At 42.1% G+C, this 17,767-nt stretch overlaps 1 long non-coding RNA gene across 1 annotated transcript; it reads left to right on the plus strand.

Moving 5' to 3' along the window:
• The first annotated feature begins 10,238 nt into the window (after window positions 1–10,238).
• LOC123742579 (uncharacterized) lies at window positions 10,239–13,692 on the plus strand. The gene is made up of 4 exons (XR_006769735.2): window positions 10,239–10,385; window positions 11,135–11,209; window positions 12,291–12,764; window positions 12,882–13,692. It is a non-coding gene; the product is annotated as an uncharacterized LOC123742579 (long non-coding RNA).
• Window positions 13,693–17,767: the final 4,075 nt, after the last annotated feature.

The following is a 17,767-nucleotide window of genomic DNA, read 5'->3' on the forward strand; positions in this document are numbered from 1 at the left end:
CACATATGGTATCGAGGGCACAGCTGAGGGCAGAGGAAGCTCTATAGCAAGCGGCAACAGTGAGAGACTTGTTTCTGGAAAGGTGCATTTTTAGAAGTGGAAGCTCAAATTGTTTGGGTACAGACTTGGATAGTAATACAGAACTCTGCAGGCTATCTTTTCAGTAGATTGCAACACCGCCCCCTTTGGCAGTTCTATCTTGGCGGAAAATGTTTTAGTTAGCGATGGAGATTTCAGGGTTTTTGGTGGTTTTCCTAAGCCAGGATTCAGACACGGCTAAGAAATCCGGGTTGGCAGAGTGTGCTAAAGCAGTGAGTAAAACAAACTTAGGGAGGAGGCTTCTAATGTTAACATGCATGAAACCAAGGCTTTACGGTTACAGAAGTCAACAAATGAGAGCACCTGGGGAGTGGGAGTGGAGCTAGGCACTGCAGGACCTGGATTAACCTCCACATCACCAGAGGAACAGAGGAGAAGTAGGATAAGGGTACGGCTAAAGGCTATACGAACTGGCCGTCTAGCACGTTTGGAACAGAGAGTAAAAGGAGGAGGTTTCTGGGCACGATATCATAGATTCAAGGCATAGTGTACAGACAAAGGTAAGGTAGGATGAGAGTACATTGGAGGTAAACCTAGGCATTGAGTAATGATGAGAGAGATATAGTCTCTAGAGACGTTTAAACCAGGTGATGTCATCGAATATGTAGGAGGTGGAACAACATGGTTGGTTAAGGCATATTGAGCAGGGCTAGAGGCTCTACAGTGAAATAAGACAGTAATCACTAACCAGGACAGTAATGGACGAGGCATATTGATATTAGAGAGAGGCACGCGTAGCCAAGTGAACATATGAGTGAGTGGTTGGGCTAACAGTGAGTGGTTGGGCTAACTGGTGACACGGCGATTCAGACAGTTAGCAGGCCGATGCTAACAAGCTAACAGTTATTAGGCCGGGGCTAAACAAGCTAGCAGTTAGCAGACCGGAGCTGGCAAGCTAGCAGTTAGCAGACTGGGGCAAGCAAGCTAGCAGTTAGCAGACTGGGGCAAGCAAGCTAGCAGTTAACAGACCGGGGCTAGCAAATTAGCCTTTGGGGGACGTCGTGATGGAGGACTTAAGTCTGTTTTTGCCTCTTCGTGCCGTGACGTCGATAGACCAGTCGTGGAATTAGTAGGGTTCCATGTAGCTCTAGGTAGCTAGTAGGCCGCGGTTAGCAGAATGGGCCTTCAGCGGACGTCGCGCCTTAGGGGCCTGTTGGAATCCTCGGGCGAAGATCCAGATGAAAATGTTCAGAGTTTGCGGTAGGAATCCGGGGATATGGGGAAAAAAACAATAATAACAATAGGTCCGTTATGCTCTGGTTTGAGTCACGTTGTTCGAACTGGCGAGAACTTTCCAAGCTAAAGGTTAGCTGATGATCGCTAGCAATGGTTTGCTGATTTATAGCTGGTAGGTAGTTAGCTGGCTAGCTTCAGTTGAGGGATTCCAGATCCGAAGTAAAAAGAAATACTTTAGAAAAAAACAGATCCACGCCACATTGGGTGAGGCGGGTTGCAGGAGAATATTTAGAAGTTGAGGTTTAGGAAAATATTTTTAAAAGATATGCGAAGAAAAATATGTAAAAATATATATACAAGGGACATGACAAGACAAAGACAAAGACGTCTGACTGCTACGCCATCTTGGATATATGATATATACAGTATATTGTATGTGTTAGGCTTTATATATTGTTTATTTGTATGTGTTGGGCTTTAGCTAAGATTATTCTTAACAGTGTCAAGTATATTTGTCCAGGTCTCAATTGTTCCTTGACCAGCACCATTCATTCTAGCTGTCGATAATTATAATGTTATAACTTCTAATAGTAACTGTATCTACTGGTGAATCGGGAGAGAGTGAGCTGATTGTCATCTAAGAGCCAACATCTTTTTTTGTGGCAGTGCTGCCTGCCAGCAGTAATCGTCTCTGATTGATTGAGAGATTCAAGGAGCTATTATCATTAAGTAACATAATAGATGCAAAGCATTCAATATATTGAATACATACTCCCACATCATATAAAGGAATGTGCATACCTGATTTAGAGGGCACAGTGAACAGTTGGGAGTTGGGGCCAATTTCATGGATTATTGGACTATTGAAAGTTTGCAAGGGGGGTGAATTCCTTTTGGATTTTGGTCTTCCCTTACCACTTACCAGTGATGCAATGGTGATAAAATGTGAGGAAACATCCTGAAAAATTGATGCAGCAGTTCCAGTCTTTCATACTAATGGGTTCTGAGTCTGAACCGGCTGGTTCAGTCATACCTTGGGAGAGAGATCTTTATCTTTATTTACTTTACTGACACACAACTGGGTTACACATTATTTTGCAATCTGCTACATACTAGATATTCGATTAATTCAATTGAAATTGTAACAACCTTACTATTGTATTTTTGCTATATTCTTTAAAACTAGAAACTTTACGTATCATTCGGTAGCAGGTACCATTACTTAAAGTAAGCAACAGAAGTACACATTGTTATTACATTGTTATTACATATATACTACCAGTCAAAAGTTTGGACACACCTACTCATTCAAGGGTTGTTCTTTATTTTTTACTATTTTCTACATTGTAGAATAACAGTGAAGACATCAAAACTATTAAATAACACATATGGAATCATATAGTAACCAAAAAAGTGGTAAAGAAATCAAAATGTACACTGCTCAAAAAAATAAAGGGAATACTAAAATAACACATCCTAGATCTGAATGAATGAAATAATCTTATTAAATACTTTTTTCTTTACATAGTTGAATGTGCTGACAACAATATCACACAAAAATAATCAATGGAAATCCAATTTATCAACCCATGGAGGTCTGGATTTGGAGTCACACTCAAAATTAAAGTGGAAAACCACAACTACATGCTGATCCAACTTTGATGTAATGTCCTTAAAACAAGTCAAAATGAGGCTCAGTAGTGTGTGTGGCCTCCACGTGCCTGTATGACCTCCCTACAACGCCTGGGCATACTCCTGATGAGGTAGCGGATGGTCTCCTGAGGGATCTCCTCCCAGACCTGGACTAAAGCATCCGCCAACTCCTGGACAGTCTGTGGTGCAACGTGGCGTTGGTGGATGGAGCGAGACATGATGTCCCAGATGTGCTCAATTGGATTCAGGTCTGGGGAACGGGCGGGCCAGTCCATAGCATCAATGCCTTCCTCTTGCAGGAACTGCTGACACACTCCAGCCACATGAGGTCTAGCATTGTCTTGCATTAGGAGGAACCCAGGGCCAACCGCACCAGCATATGGTCTCACAAGGGGTCTGAGGATCTCATCTCGGTACCTAATGGCAGTCAGGCTACCTCTGGCGAGCACATGGAGGGCTGTGCGGCCCCCCAAAGAAATGCCACCCCACACCATGACTGACCCACCGCCAAACCGGTCATGCTGGAGGATGTTGCAGGCAGCAGAACGTTTTCCACGGCATCTCCAGACTCTGTCACGTCTGTCACATGTGCTCAGTGTGAACCTGCTTTCATCTGTGAAGAGCACAGGGCGCCAGTGGCGAATTTGCCAATCTTGGTGTTCTCTGGCAAATGCCAAACATCCTGCACGGTGTTGGGCTGTAAGCACAACCCCCACCTGTGGACGTCGGGCCCTCATACCACCCTCATGGAGTCTGTTTCTGACTGTTTGAGCAGACACATGCACATTTGTGGCCTGCTGGAGGTCATTTTGCAGGGCTCTGGCAGTGCTCCTCCTGCTCCTCCTTGCACAAAGGCGGAGGTAGCGGTCCTGCTGCTGGGTTGTTGCCCTCCTACGGCCTCCTCCACGTTTCCTGATGTACTGGCCTGTCTCCTGGTAGCGCCTCCATGCTCTGGACACTACGCTGACAGACACAGCAAACCTTCTTGCCACAGCTCGCATTGATGTGCCATCCTGGATGAGCTGCACTACCTGAGCCACTTGTGTGGGTTGTAGACTCCGTCTCATGCTACCACTAGAGTGAAAGCACCGCCAGCATTCAAAAGTGACCAAAACATCAGCCAGGAAGCAGGAACTGAGAAGTGGTCTGTGGTCACCCCCTGCAGAACCACTCCTTTATTGGGGGTGTCTTGCTAATTGCCTATAATTTCCACCTGTTGTCTATTCCATTTGCACAACAGCATGTGAAATGTATTGTCAATCAGTGTTGCTTCCTAAGTGGACAGCTTGATTTCACAGAAGTGTGATTGACTTGGAGTTACATTGTGTTGTTTAAGTGTTCCCTTTATTTTTTTGAGCAGTGTATTTTATATTTTATATTCTTTAAAGTACCACCCTTTGCTTTGATGACAGCTTTGCACACTCTTGGCATTCTCTCAACCAGCTTCATGAAGAATGCTTTTCCAACAGTCTTGAAGGAGTTCCCACATATGCTGAGCACTTGTTGGCTGCTTTTAGACTCTGCGGTCTAACTCATCCCAAACCATCTCAATTGGGTTGAGGTCAGATGATTGTGGAGGCCAGGTCATCTGATGCAACACTCCATCACTCTCTTTCTTGATCAAACAGCCCTTACACAGCCTGGAGGTGTGTTTTGGGTCATTGTCCTTTTGAAAAACAAATGATAGTCCCACTAAGCGTAAACCAGATGGGATGGCGTATCGCTACAAAATGCTGTGGTAGCATGCTGGTTAAGTATGTCTTGAATTCTAAATAAATCACTGACAGTGTCACCAGTAAAGCACCCCCAGACCATCACACCTCCTCCTTCAAGCTTCACGGTGGGAACCACACATGCGGAGATCATCCATTTACATATTCTGCGTCACAAAAAATCACCAAATCTCACATTTGGACAGACCAAAGGACAGATTTCCACCGGTCTAATGTCCATTGGTCGTGTTTCTTGGCCCAAACAAGTCTCTTCTTCTTATTGGTGTCCTTTAGTAGTGGTTTCTTTGCAGCAATTCGACCATGAAGGCCTGATTCACACAGTCTCCTCTGAACAGTTGATGATGAGATGTGTCTGTTACTTGAACTCTGTGAAGCATTTATTTGGGCTGCAATCTGAGGTGCAGTTAACTCTAATGAACATATCCTCTGCAGCAGAGGTAACTCTGCGTCTTCCTTCCCTGTGGCGGTCGTCATAAGAGACAGTTTCATCATAGCACTTGATGGTTTTGCGACTGCACTTGAAGAAACTTTCAAAGTTCTTGAAATGTTCCGGATTGACTGACCTTCATGTCTTAAAGTAAGGATGGAGTGTCGTTTCTCTTTGCTTATTTGAGCTGTACTTGCCATAATATGGACTTGGTCTTTTACAAATAGGGCTATCTTCTGTATACCTCCCTTGCCTTGTCACAACACAACTGATTGGCTCAAACGCATTAATAAGAAGGAAAGAAATTCCACAAATTCACTTCTAACAAGGCACAACTGTTAATTGAAATGCATTCCAGGTGACTACCTCATGAAGCTGGTTGAGAGAATGCCAAGAGTGTGCAAAGCTGTCATCAAGGCAAAAGGTGGCTACTTTGAAGAATCTCAAATATAAAATATATTTACTACATACTACATTACTCATTACTACATGATTCCATATGTGTTATTTCATAGTTTTGATGTCTTCACTATTATTCTACAATGTAGAAAATAGTAAAAATAAAGAAAAACCCTTGAATGAGTAGGTGTGTCCAAACTTTTTACTGGTAGTAGTATGTGTTACCATATTTTATTGTGGTATTCTTACAGTACGTATACCATTCTCTTATTTAGCAATAAGGCTACACACAAATTAAACTATTTTTAATCACTTCCTTACTATGGACTCTTAATTATGGATGTGATCAAATCGATGAGCATATAGGTTCTCCTCCATGAGAAACAAGTCTCTAACTTTTGGCTCTAATCAATCTGTATCGCTGAACCATTGCAGATCGTGCGATAGAAATGTAAAGGTCATTTCCAATAGAGCCGACATTGCAGCGTTTACCGTGAATGCAGTCTCTGCTTACTTAGGAACGTTGCCTTTAAATTTGAATCATGCTGTAATGCTGAACTTCAACGATACGGTTGAATAGAGCCATTTTTTTGCCCTCCAATGTTACTTTGACCCTTAGATAGCCATTGGTTTTATTAAGATGCCTTTTTGTTTTCACCATTCAAGGCATTTCTGTCAACAGCAGAAATCTTGAATCTGGGAACAATGTGAGCTAGAGGTAAATATCTATTTGCCAATAGCTAATCTTTATCATTCACCTGCCTCACCACTTTCTGCCTGGTCTTTAGGGGCTGATCCATCCCCTGCCTGCTACTGAGTTGGTCAGAAAATCCAATAAACCTGGGATTCGTTTTTCAAGTTCAACCCCCTCAACACAGGCTTCCCTGGTCTGATCTATTGGTAATGCCTCCCTTTTAAGGTGCCCTTTATGCTTAGTTCTTATTTTCATCTGAAATCCCACATAAACTTTGCCCATTGTGCAATCAATCCTGGAGCATCTTCACAGTTAGATTCTTGTACTCACAGCAGGACAGTTGTTAACTGTAGTGTAGGTTTGGCAGCACATCAAATATTTGTTACATCATGCCAACTTTATTGTCCACTTGGACTTGGACAAACTCTCAAAGAACTGCTTATATATGAGATTAGTTCCATTATAAAGGTTGGAAAACTGCTGTATTCAGAAAGTGTCAACTGGGAATTTAATTGTAAACAGTGTAGACCAGTAAACCAATATTGGTTCTGTGAAAATTCCCAGAACATTCGTTAGATTGCGGCAAATGTTCTCATAACTAAAAAACTGTCCAGTTGTGCTGCTGATTATACAATGTTTGAATAAAACATTCGCCTGACGTTGTAAGAACGTTTCCAGAAAACATTTAGTCTGTTCTTGTCACGTCCTGACCAGTATAAGGGGTTATTTGTTATTGTAGTTTGGTCAGGGCGTGGCAGGGGTGTGTTTGTTTTGTGTAATCGGGGTTTTTGGGTATGGTTCTATGTTTTTGTATTTCTATGTTTTTCTATGTTGTGTATTTCTTTGTTGGCCTGGTATGGCTCTCAATCAGGAACAGCTGTACATCGTTGTTGCTGATTGGGAGTCATACTTAGGTAGCCCTTTTTCACCTGTCTTTTGTGGGAAGTTGGTTTTGTATTGCTAGTTGTGAGCCTGCAAACCGTCAAGCTGTCATTCGTTTTCTTGTTTTTTCGTTAAGTGTTCAATAAAAGTTTAAGATGAGCACTCAACCCGCTGCGCCTTGGTCTACTCCCTTCGACGGCCGTTACAATTCTTTAAAGGTTCCCAGAATGTTTCATTAGGTTGTGGAAACAGTCTGGTGGAAACATTATAAGAACATCACAAAAGATATATTCCCAAAACACAAAAACTGTCCAGTCATATGAATGATTATACAATGTTTATTTTAGGGTGCAAAAAGCATTCACCTGATGTTGCAAGAACGTTCTCAGAACAAATGTTTTATGTTCTTTAAAAGTTCCTAAAACATTTCTTTAGATTGTGGTAACATTGTGGGGACATGACAAGAGATAAGACCCAAAACACAAAAAATGGCCAGTTGTGCTGATGATTACAATGTTTCTATTAGGTTGAAAAAAAATCTGCCTGATGTTGCAAGAACAATCCTAGAACACATTTGTTATGTTCAATAAAAGTTCAAATGTTGTTGTTGTTTTTTAGGTTGTGTTAACATTGTGGGGATATGACAAGAGATAGGTTCCCAAAACACAAAATCTGTCCAGTTGTGATGACATTCTTATAATGTTTGTCCACTGCACCCCTGGGATCTGACTTACACAAGTATAAAGCTGTTTACACCTTTACTCTGACTTCCAGGTTGTGGTCTTTGTCTTTGCAATAGAGAGGATAACTAAATCTAGAAAAATAAGTATCCTCTTGTCGTGACTTTACTTTCATTAATCTGATGACTGCTATTTATCGAATTAACTATGTTTAATTGTTACCCAATGAATCATGTAACAATTAACTCATTCGGAATTTGGGCCTAATTTACCATCTCCCAAATTAAACTCTAAAGGTCTTTACCTATCACATCCATAAAACAGTCGACCTATTAATGATACCCTCTTAACATATCATAATTCTGAACAGTCGTAACCTTCTTGGATCTGCAAAAACCACAGCCTTACTTATGATTCAGTACTACACAAATTGGTTTAATTATGTATTTACTAGCTAATTAAATAATAACACATAATAAACATACACACTTAATACATGAGAAAAAGGTCCCTAGCGGACTGACACAATATGGTGGCTTTTTACACAACGACATGGAGAAGGAGAGAAAGAGAGAGAGAGAGAGAGAGAGAGAGAGAGAGAGAGAGAGAGAGAGAGAGAGAGAGAGAGAGAGAGAGAGAAAGAAAGAAAGACACTTATCGTTGATACATTTTAGAAACAATTCTCACAGTTTTTATATAGTTTTCACACGAACCGAATTAAGAAATCATTAATGTATTTAACGTTACGTGTGAATGACTTCGTTCGCCATTTTTCTCTGTTGGAACCAGCCCTCCTTAGAAAGGTTGTTGGCCTTTCAGCGGCATGCTTGAATGGCTCTGATTGTCCGAAACTCGGGGCATGGCTACTTACTATGCACAGTTTATAGGAGATATATTCTCTTATGGCTCCTAAATTCACATTCCTATCTTAACAAAAGTACTTTCATAATTCTTCATATCTCATATACAACGTAGAGGATGGAGACTTGACACATAAAGGAGATATACTTTCCAAGTTACAGTAATTCCTTTATAACCTTTTTAATTACATCACAAAATTAAAACCAATATGACATTAGTTTTCTATAGATCATCTCTGACCATTCCCCACGTTGTTATGTTAGAATTATTGTTCCAGTATTTGCTTTAGAAACTGTAAGAGTTTTGGCAGGAAAATGTCTGTTAAAAAAGACATTCCTTTGGTTAATACTGGAGGGGGAGAGAGAGTCATCTTCTCCTGTAATTTACAACAGAGTGTGAACTGTCAACCCCCCCCCCCCCCCCCCCCCCCCCCCCCTCACCTCTGTGGGTAAGAGAGGGCCTGGCTACTTTCATCCACCACCAAGCTGATCTGACCCATTCTGATCCTCACAGGACAGTCATGACACTCTATTATTTCGTACTCTACCAATCTTCTTCACTTACTGTAAAGTTGGGATGTTTTGACTTTTATTTTCCCTACAGATTGTGGTGAGGTGTATGTACATAGATGTGCATATGTACTACAGTGGAGGCTGCTGAGAGGAGAACGGCTCATAATAATAGCTGGAATGGCGTTAATGGAATGGCATCAAACACATGGAAACCATGGAAACCATGTGTTTGATGTATTTGATACAATTCCACTAATTCCGCTCCAGTCACTACCATGAGCCCGTCCTCCCCAATTAAGGCGCAACCAACCTCCTGTGATGAACTAAGAAATACTGAATAGCCATAGTTTGGATCATAATTTAAAGATTTCAGTACAAAGGAAAATCCACTAGAACCATTAGGATCCTGGTGGTGCAGCATACTAAGTAGCCTACATGGCTTGAATATGGGAAGTTGCAGGTTAAAATCTACTTGATTTGAACAATACCCTAAAAAAATATAAGTATGTAAAAAAATTGAAATGCCATTTCTTTAAAAGTTTGGCAACTTCATATAATAATGTGACATTACATATCAATATTAGCAGAACATTGTAGCAATGTTTTCAGAACTACTTCCATTATCGTTGTTATTAGAACAATTCTGGTTCAACATGTCATAACCTTACAGAAATGGAAAAAAATGTTTTTAGTTTGTTGTTATGTGCGTTTTGAATAACATATCCACCAACATTAGCATAACATTCCTGTAATGTTTCCTTAGAACCACTCCTATTGCTCTCAAATTCTGTTGCGGCAGTGTGTTCTAAGAACCTTACCGGAACACATTGTGTTATTACGTTCTCTGGCAGCCTAATGAGAACCTTGGGGGAATGTTTTGTGGTAGTTTGTACAGATGTTGTGAACAACATTTTACTGAATGATAGGAAAACATTCCAATTATATTTATTTTCTAACACTGACTTAGAAAAAAAGTTTTTTGTGATAAAAAACTTGACTAATGTAAATATTCTAGTCTAAAACAGAGTTTTGAACCTCAGTGCGTTACAACGAGTAAAGGAAGGTTGGATTTGGCTAACAATTATGTCAACAAATCATGCCCCTTTTTGTCAAGCTCCACGTGCAAATCGCCCCTCCGCTCATGCAATACATGCTTCCAGCAGGATTCACAACCAACAACTATGGTTTGCATGCTCTGCCGAAGGACCCTATCATCATGCGGAATAGATGGTTGGAGTTCGTTGCTCCCCAGTGTTGGGGAGTATACAGGTAGCTAGACCATAGACTGCTGGTTATGTATCTGGTTATGTATATTTTGATAAGCATTATCACTATCATTGCTAACATAGCTGACGTATGCTGCCAACTAGATAGCTAGCTAACTTTAGCCTACCTCAATACAATTTGGATTTGGCTTGGAAACACAATAACAATTCAAAAGAAGGCAAATCATTTGTAGGAAACAGCTTGACTTTAGATGCAGTATAACTTTAGCCAGCCATCTAAGATTGAGGGAACCACTGTATATTAGCCAGCTAACATTAGCATTGCTAACTATTTTTGACAAATTTTGCTAGTATCAGTAATGGCAACATTGACATCTCTCTAAAGTAAATGTGATGACATCATAATATGACAAAGTTGTTTCCTGCTAATGATTTGCCTACTGATTTGCCTACTTTGGAGGCTAGTGACAAAACAGTCACTAGCCTCCAAAGTGCAACCCATGTCTAGGGCACAAATACATATTGGATGCAGCTATGGTGGTACTAGCTAACTCATGTCTAACTACAACAGTGTACTAACTAGCCCCAACAAACCCAAACATATCCAGGGCAATAGCAAAACATGTCGCAGTTGGTTGCAGGGAGTCACTGGCCTGAATCTAATCCAATCTGGAGCCAGTCAGTCTACATCTGTGAAGCATAGAATTAGCTTCCAAATGAGATTATGTTATTTCTTGAGCTATGTTTATAATTGAGGGATGATGACAGTCATTGACCCTGTTTTTCTGTTAGACAAAGTGCACAGTTGGGTGCCAGACTAATCCCCTGGTCATGAATGGATGCCGGGACCTACCAGAACGAGAAAAGGTGGGTATCATGTCCAGCAATGGGATTGCAATGGTTTAGCGACCTCCAGAAATATTTGTATTCACTGGTCACTTGTTGTTTTGACAGCTTGTCAGGCAGACCTCAGAATAAAAGTGTGTAGCGTGACACAAGTACCCTTGTGACACCTGCATTGTTGCCAGTCTCCCTCAACCTCTATGAAAAGGACACACCATCATGAGGTCTCTGATAAAAATCAAATCAAATGTTATTGGTCACATACACATTGTTAGCAGATGTTAATGCGAGTGTAGCAAAATGCTTGTGCTTCTAGTTCCGACTGTGCAGTAATATCTAACAAGTAATCTAACAATTCCCAACAACTACCTAATACACACAAATCTAAAGGGGTGAATGAGAATATGTACATATAAGTATATGGATCAGCGATGGCCGAGCGGCATAGGCAAGGTGCAGTAGATGGTATATACAGTATATACATGTGATATAAGTCATGTAAGATATGTAAATATTATTTAAGTGGCATTATTTAAAGTGGCATTGTTTAAAGTGACTAGTGATCCATTTATTAAAGTGACTAGTGATTGGGTCTCAGTGTAGGCAGCAGCCTCTCTGAGTTAGTGATGGCTGTTTAGCAGTCTGATGGCCTTGAGATAGAAGCTGTTTTTCTCAATCTCTCGGTCCCAGCTTTGATGCACCTGTACTGACCTCGCCTTCTGGATGATAGCAGTGTGAACAGGCAGTGGCTCGGGTGGTTGTTGTCCTTGATGATCTTTTTGGCCTTCCTGTGACATCGGGTGGTGTAGGTGTCCTGGAGGGCAGGTAATTTGCCCCCGGTGATGCGTTGTGCAGACCGCACCACCTTCTGGAGAGCCTTGCGGTTGTGGGCGGTGCAGTTGCAGTACCAGGCTGTGATACAGCCTGACAGGATGCTCTCGATTGTTTGTCAGAGTTTTGGGTGACAAGCTACATTTCTTCAGCCTCCTGAGGTTGAAGAGGCGCTGTTGTGCCTTCTTCACCACTCTGTCTGTGTGGGTGGACCATTTCAGTTTGTCTGTGATGTGTACGCCCAGGAACTTAAAACTTTCCACCTTCTCCATAGTGACCCAAGTTATTGCCTTGATGACACAGATGGCTTCATCAACAACAACAGGTAATGTGTGATGTGAAAAGTTGTATTAAAAAATACCCGTATTGATAAAAAAATAGGCTAACATTATTTGTTGCTTATTTTCTATTTCTTAGATGCATATAATGTCTAGGGCGTAACCTAGCCTGGTGGATTCAGCCTGATCGCTGTCTTCACCATTCTATTTCACTTCTGAAGTGAAATAGAAAGGTGAATGCAGTGTTCAGGTTGTTTCCACCATGCTAATCATAACCATCATTGATAATGTAATCAGTGCTCTGTGTATGTGTGTGTGTGTGTGCACGCCTATGTGTGTGTGTGTGTGTGTGATCGACCAGTATCTCTGATGAGGGACCAGGAGCTGATTTACGCGGCTATGCCCATCAATGGGGCTCTGGCAAGGACCTCACCTCTTGCCTGCTCACTCGATGAGGAGAACAGAATTAGGTAGGTTCAGTCTGACCTGTTCAAACTTCAGCATAGTACTCTGTTTGTGTGTCAGATATCACCTATCCTAACTGCCATTCGTAATAGAACAGTGTCTATGTGTGTTTGTGTTCACAGAAACATGTATGGAGCCAGTTCATGGAGACTTGCAAGATGATGTGATGAAGTCCAGACTGGCAGACAAGCTTGATACTGATGTCTCTGAATAGAGAGAGACCTGGCACTCGGCATAAACATTTTACTCAACACAACTTTTACATGTGTTGTCTTTTTTTATTATTGAATTGAATGGTACCAGTCAATATGGGGAGGGAGAACCCTGTTGTATTCTGCACCAGGATCAGGGAACTCCTGTTGTATACTGTCCTGATCCTGGTGCAGAATACAACACAGGAAGGTATGACCACTCTGACATGTTTGCCAAAGTAGCCACATTACCACCAGATAAAATGTTGATAGGCACAGTATCTGTATCGACTGGGAATAACAATGAAAGATGAAATGTGTACAATATATTAGCAAAACACTGCTTCTTTTTTATTTACTTGGACTACATTTGAAGTTATCATAGCACTTATTTTAGAATATCTACCTAAATTCAGCAATTGCATTCTTGTCATATTACTCTGTAGGCTACTGACCTACTCAAAGCTTCCTTCGACATCTCACTATACATCAATCAAATGTATTTATATTTTATTTATTTGATGTCACAAAGTGCTGTACAGAAACCCAGCCTAAAACCCCAAACACCAAGCAATGCAGGTGTAGAAGCACAGTGTAACTTGTAGTTATTGAACTCAACCTGTAGGAGGAAACACCCACATCAAACCACAAGTCACACTGCTTTGCTTTATCTTGGCCAGGTCGCAGTTGTAAATGAGAACTTGTTCTCAACTAGCCTACCTGGTTAAATAAAGGTGAGAAAAAAAAAAAAAATTTGCTGAAGATTTTTTTGCTTCTTTTTAAGAATGTTTAGGGAATGTTGTTGGATCAATCATGACATAACATAACACTGTAACTTTATAAGAGTATTTAGGGGAATGTTCCCTACTTGTTGTTATATGTGTTTTTAATAACATCTCCATCAACATTATCAGAACATTCCCATAATGTTTTCTCAGAACCATTTTGATTGCTGTCACATTTTGTTGTTGCTGTATGTACTAAAAACATTACTGGTACACTGTGGTTTTACTTTACCTGGAAACCTAATGAGAACGTTTGGAGAATGCTCTGTGGTGGTTGTTACATATGTTGTGCACAACATTTTAGTGAACGTTAAGAGAACATTCTAAGGATACCTTATCTGAAGAAAAAAATGTTATTAAAAATATTATTTTGGGATGATATCATCCTAATGTTAGATAAAACCCCAACTAGAACTTAATGGGAATCTTAGCTAATGTTCTGGGAATGTTCTCGGTTTGCTGGGAGGTGTGTAAAACATGTTATTTTAGCAGGCTTTACCAAGCACTCGCTTTCTCTCCCTCTCTTTCTTTCTCATGCCAATAAAACAAACAATGATTTGACAGAGTGCAGCGGAGTATCCCCAGTTGAAATTCAAGAGGTAGATGCTAAATACCAATGTGCTTGACTGTGTGCCCCTTGATTAGCTCTACTTTAGACAAGCCAGCTTTGATTGTGTCAAGATAGTCTTTCGGGGAGGATTACTTTGAGTACACCCCTGAACTACATTGACATACTGAGGATTTCAAGTATGTCAGGAAGAAAAGCATTAATTGGCATAGAAGTACAGATAGAAGTGATTCAAGAGTTTACTCCATGAGCTACTTTTGCAGGTGCTGTGGAAACTTTCAGAATGATGCCAAATTGAATAAGACCGAGATGAGTGAATATACATTGTTAAAATTAAGTGCTTTGTTACACCAAAACTATTGGCAATTGAGCTGCCACCAATGTGAAGGGGACGAAACCTTAACTTGGAGTATTGAAACACATCCTCCTGATATGTTTTGAAACATTACATAGTGTGTTGTAACACCATTTAATCAAGTGTTGTGCAACACCTTGCCAGGAACTGGGAGCACTACCAGAAAAGGTTGAAAACACACGTTTGGAGTTTTGAGTTCTGTGTAGTGCATAATTAGTTCCCTTCTCTTTTGGTGCCGTTTCCTCCCTATAAAGCTTCTAAACACTATTATGGTGTTTCAAATCCTGCAGAATTAGATACATTCTTTTGGTGTATTTTAATGTTGAACATTGATTTATGTATCTGATTATTTGCAAGTTTAATACATTTTGGGAGGCATTGTTGAGCACAGGGCTCAATCCACCAGCAGTTTATTTTTTATTTTATTTTATTTCACCTTTATTTAACCAGGTAGGCCAGTTGAGAACAAGTTCTCATTTACAACTGCAACCTGGCCAAGATAAAGCAAAGCAGTGTGACACAAACAACAACACAGAGTTACACATGGAATAAACAAACGTACAGTCAATAACACAATAGAAAAAAAGTCTATATACAGTGTGTGCATATGGCGTGAGGCGGTAAGGCAATAAATAGGCCATAGTAATGAAGTAATTACAATTTAGCAAATTAACACTGGAGTGATAGATGTGCAGTTGATGATGTGCAAGTAGAAATACTGGTGTGCAAAAGTTAAAAACAATATGGGGATGAGGTAGGTAGATTGGATGGGCTATTTACAGATGGGCTGTGTACAGCTGCAGCGATCGGTTAGCTGCTCAGATAGCTGATGTTTAAAGTCAGTTAGGGAGATATAAGTCTCCAACTTCAGTGATTTTTGCAATTCGTTCCAGTCATTGGCAGCAGAGAACTGGAAGGAAAGTCGGCCAAAGGAGGTGTTGGCTTTGGGGATGACCAGTGAAATATATCTGCTGGAGTGCGTGCTATGGGTGGGTGTTGTTATCGTGACCAGTGAGCTGAGATAAGGCGGAGCTTTACCTAGCAAAGACTTACAGATGACCTGGAGCCAGTGGGTCTGGCGACGAATATGTAGCGAGGGCCAGCCGACGAGAGCATATAGGTCGCAGCGGTGGGTGGTATATGGGGCTTTGGTGACAAAACGGATGGCACTGTGATAGACTGCATCCAGTTTGCTGAGTAGAGTGTTGGAGGCTATTTTGTAAATGACATGGCCGAAGTCAAGGATCGGTAGGGTAGTCAGTTTTACGAGGGTATGTTTGGAGGCTTTGTTGCGAAATAGGAAGCCGATTCTAGATTTAATTTTGGATTGGAGATGTTTAATATGAGTCTGGAAGGAGAGTTTACAGTCAAGCCAGACATCTAGGTATTTGTAGTTGTCCACATATTCTAAGTCAGAACCGTCCAGAGTAGTCGGGCGGGCGGGTGCGAGCAGCGATCGGTTGAAAAGCATGCATTTAGTTTTACTAGCATTTAAGAGCAGTTGGAGGCCACGGAAGGAGTGTTGTATGGCATTGAAGCTCATAACTAGCAGTAACTAGAGGTTTTACAGAAAGCATTACAGGGTACTGTATTTTCCTCTACAATTAAAAGTAGGAAATGTGGGAACGTAATTTTGGCTGACGGTTTTTATATCCATTCATCATGATCCATTACACCTGATGGCAAGCTGCTTTATACTAATATAGAAGTACACTTTTATTTTTTCAAACATGCATACAACATTGTGTAAAATAATAATAAAGTAAAAAAAATGACCCACAATTGTCACGCCCTGACCATAGAGAGCCCTTGGTTCTCTATGGTGTTGTAGGTCAGGGCGTGACTAGGGGGTGTTCTAGTCTTTTCATTTCTATATTGGTACTCTTGGTATGGTTCCCAATTAGAGGCAGCGGATGTTCATTGTCTCTAATTGGGGATCATACTTAAGGTGTCCCTGTTCCCACCTGCTTTGTGGGATATTGTTTTCTGTATGTGCTTGTTGCACCAGTTGTTTGTTTATTGTTTTGTGGAAGTTTCACTATTTATTAAAAGATGTGGAACTCAACACACGCTGTGCCTTGGTCCGTCTTTCAAAACGATCGTGACAGAATATCCCACCAAGCAAGGACCAAGCAGCGTGTGACGGAGGTAAAGGAGTTTTGGACCTGGGAAGAAATCATGGGAAGATGTGAGACCCTTCCTTGGCGGGAGTTGCAGAGGACTCAGGAAGGACAGCGACGACGCCGGGGACCGCGGCCACAGAAACCCCAAGATTTTTTTGGGGGGGGGGCACGAGGGGTGGTCGGCCGAGCCAAGGAGAGAGCCAGAGCCTGCCTGGGAGTCGATGGAGCAGTGTGAGGAGGGATATCGGAGAATGACTTTGGCGAGGAGTATGCTGCAGCGCAGGCATGCTTAAGAGCGTGACACCAGTCCGGTGCCATCTGTGCCAGCTCCCCGCATTCGCCCTGAAAAGCCAGAGACCGTCAGGGAGGCGATGGAGAAGTTGGGAGAGAGAGGAGAGAGATGTTGGTCAAGTGAGTTCTGCATAACATTCGACCTGAAGAGCCTGTCAGCAGTCTGGTGAAGTCTGTGCTGGTTTCACGCATCTGGCCTCCAGTGCGCCGCCCCAGTCCGGTACGTCCTGTGCCAGCTCCCCGCACTCGCCCTGAAGTGTGTGTCGTCAGTCCGGTGAAACCTGTACCGGCTCCACACACCAGGCCTCCAGTGCGCCTCCCCAGTCCGGTACGTCCTGTGCCAGCTCCCCGCACTCGCCCCGAAGTGCGTGTCACCAGTCCGGTGCCACCTGTGCCGGCTCCACGCACCAGGCCACCAGTGCGCCTCCCCAGTCCGGTACGTCCTGTGCCAGCTCCCCGCACTCGCCCTGAAGTGCGTGTCACCAGTCCGGTGCCACCTGTGCTGGCTCCATGCACCAGGCCTCCAGTGCGCCTCCCCAGTCCGGTACATCCTGTGCCAGCTCCCCGCACTCGCCCTGAAGTGCGTGTAACCAGTCCAGTGCCACCTGTGCCGGCTCCACGCATCAGGCCTCCAGTGCGCCTCCCCAGTCCAGGCACGGTGTCCAGTCCCGCTCCATGGCAGGAGCCTTCCTCTG

This window comes from Salmo salar, chromosome 04, assembly GCF_965601325.2.
Source record: "Salmo salar chromosome 04, fSalSal1, whole genome shotgun sequence".
Lineage (NCBI taxonomy): Eukaryota > Metazoa > Chordata > Actinopteri > Salmoniformes > Salmonidae > Salmo > Salmo salar.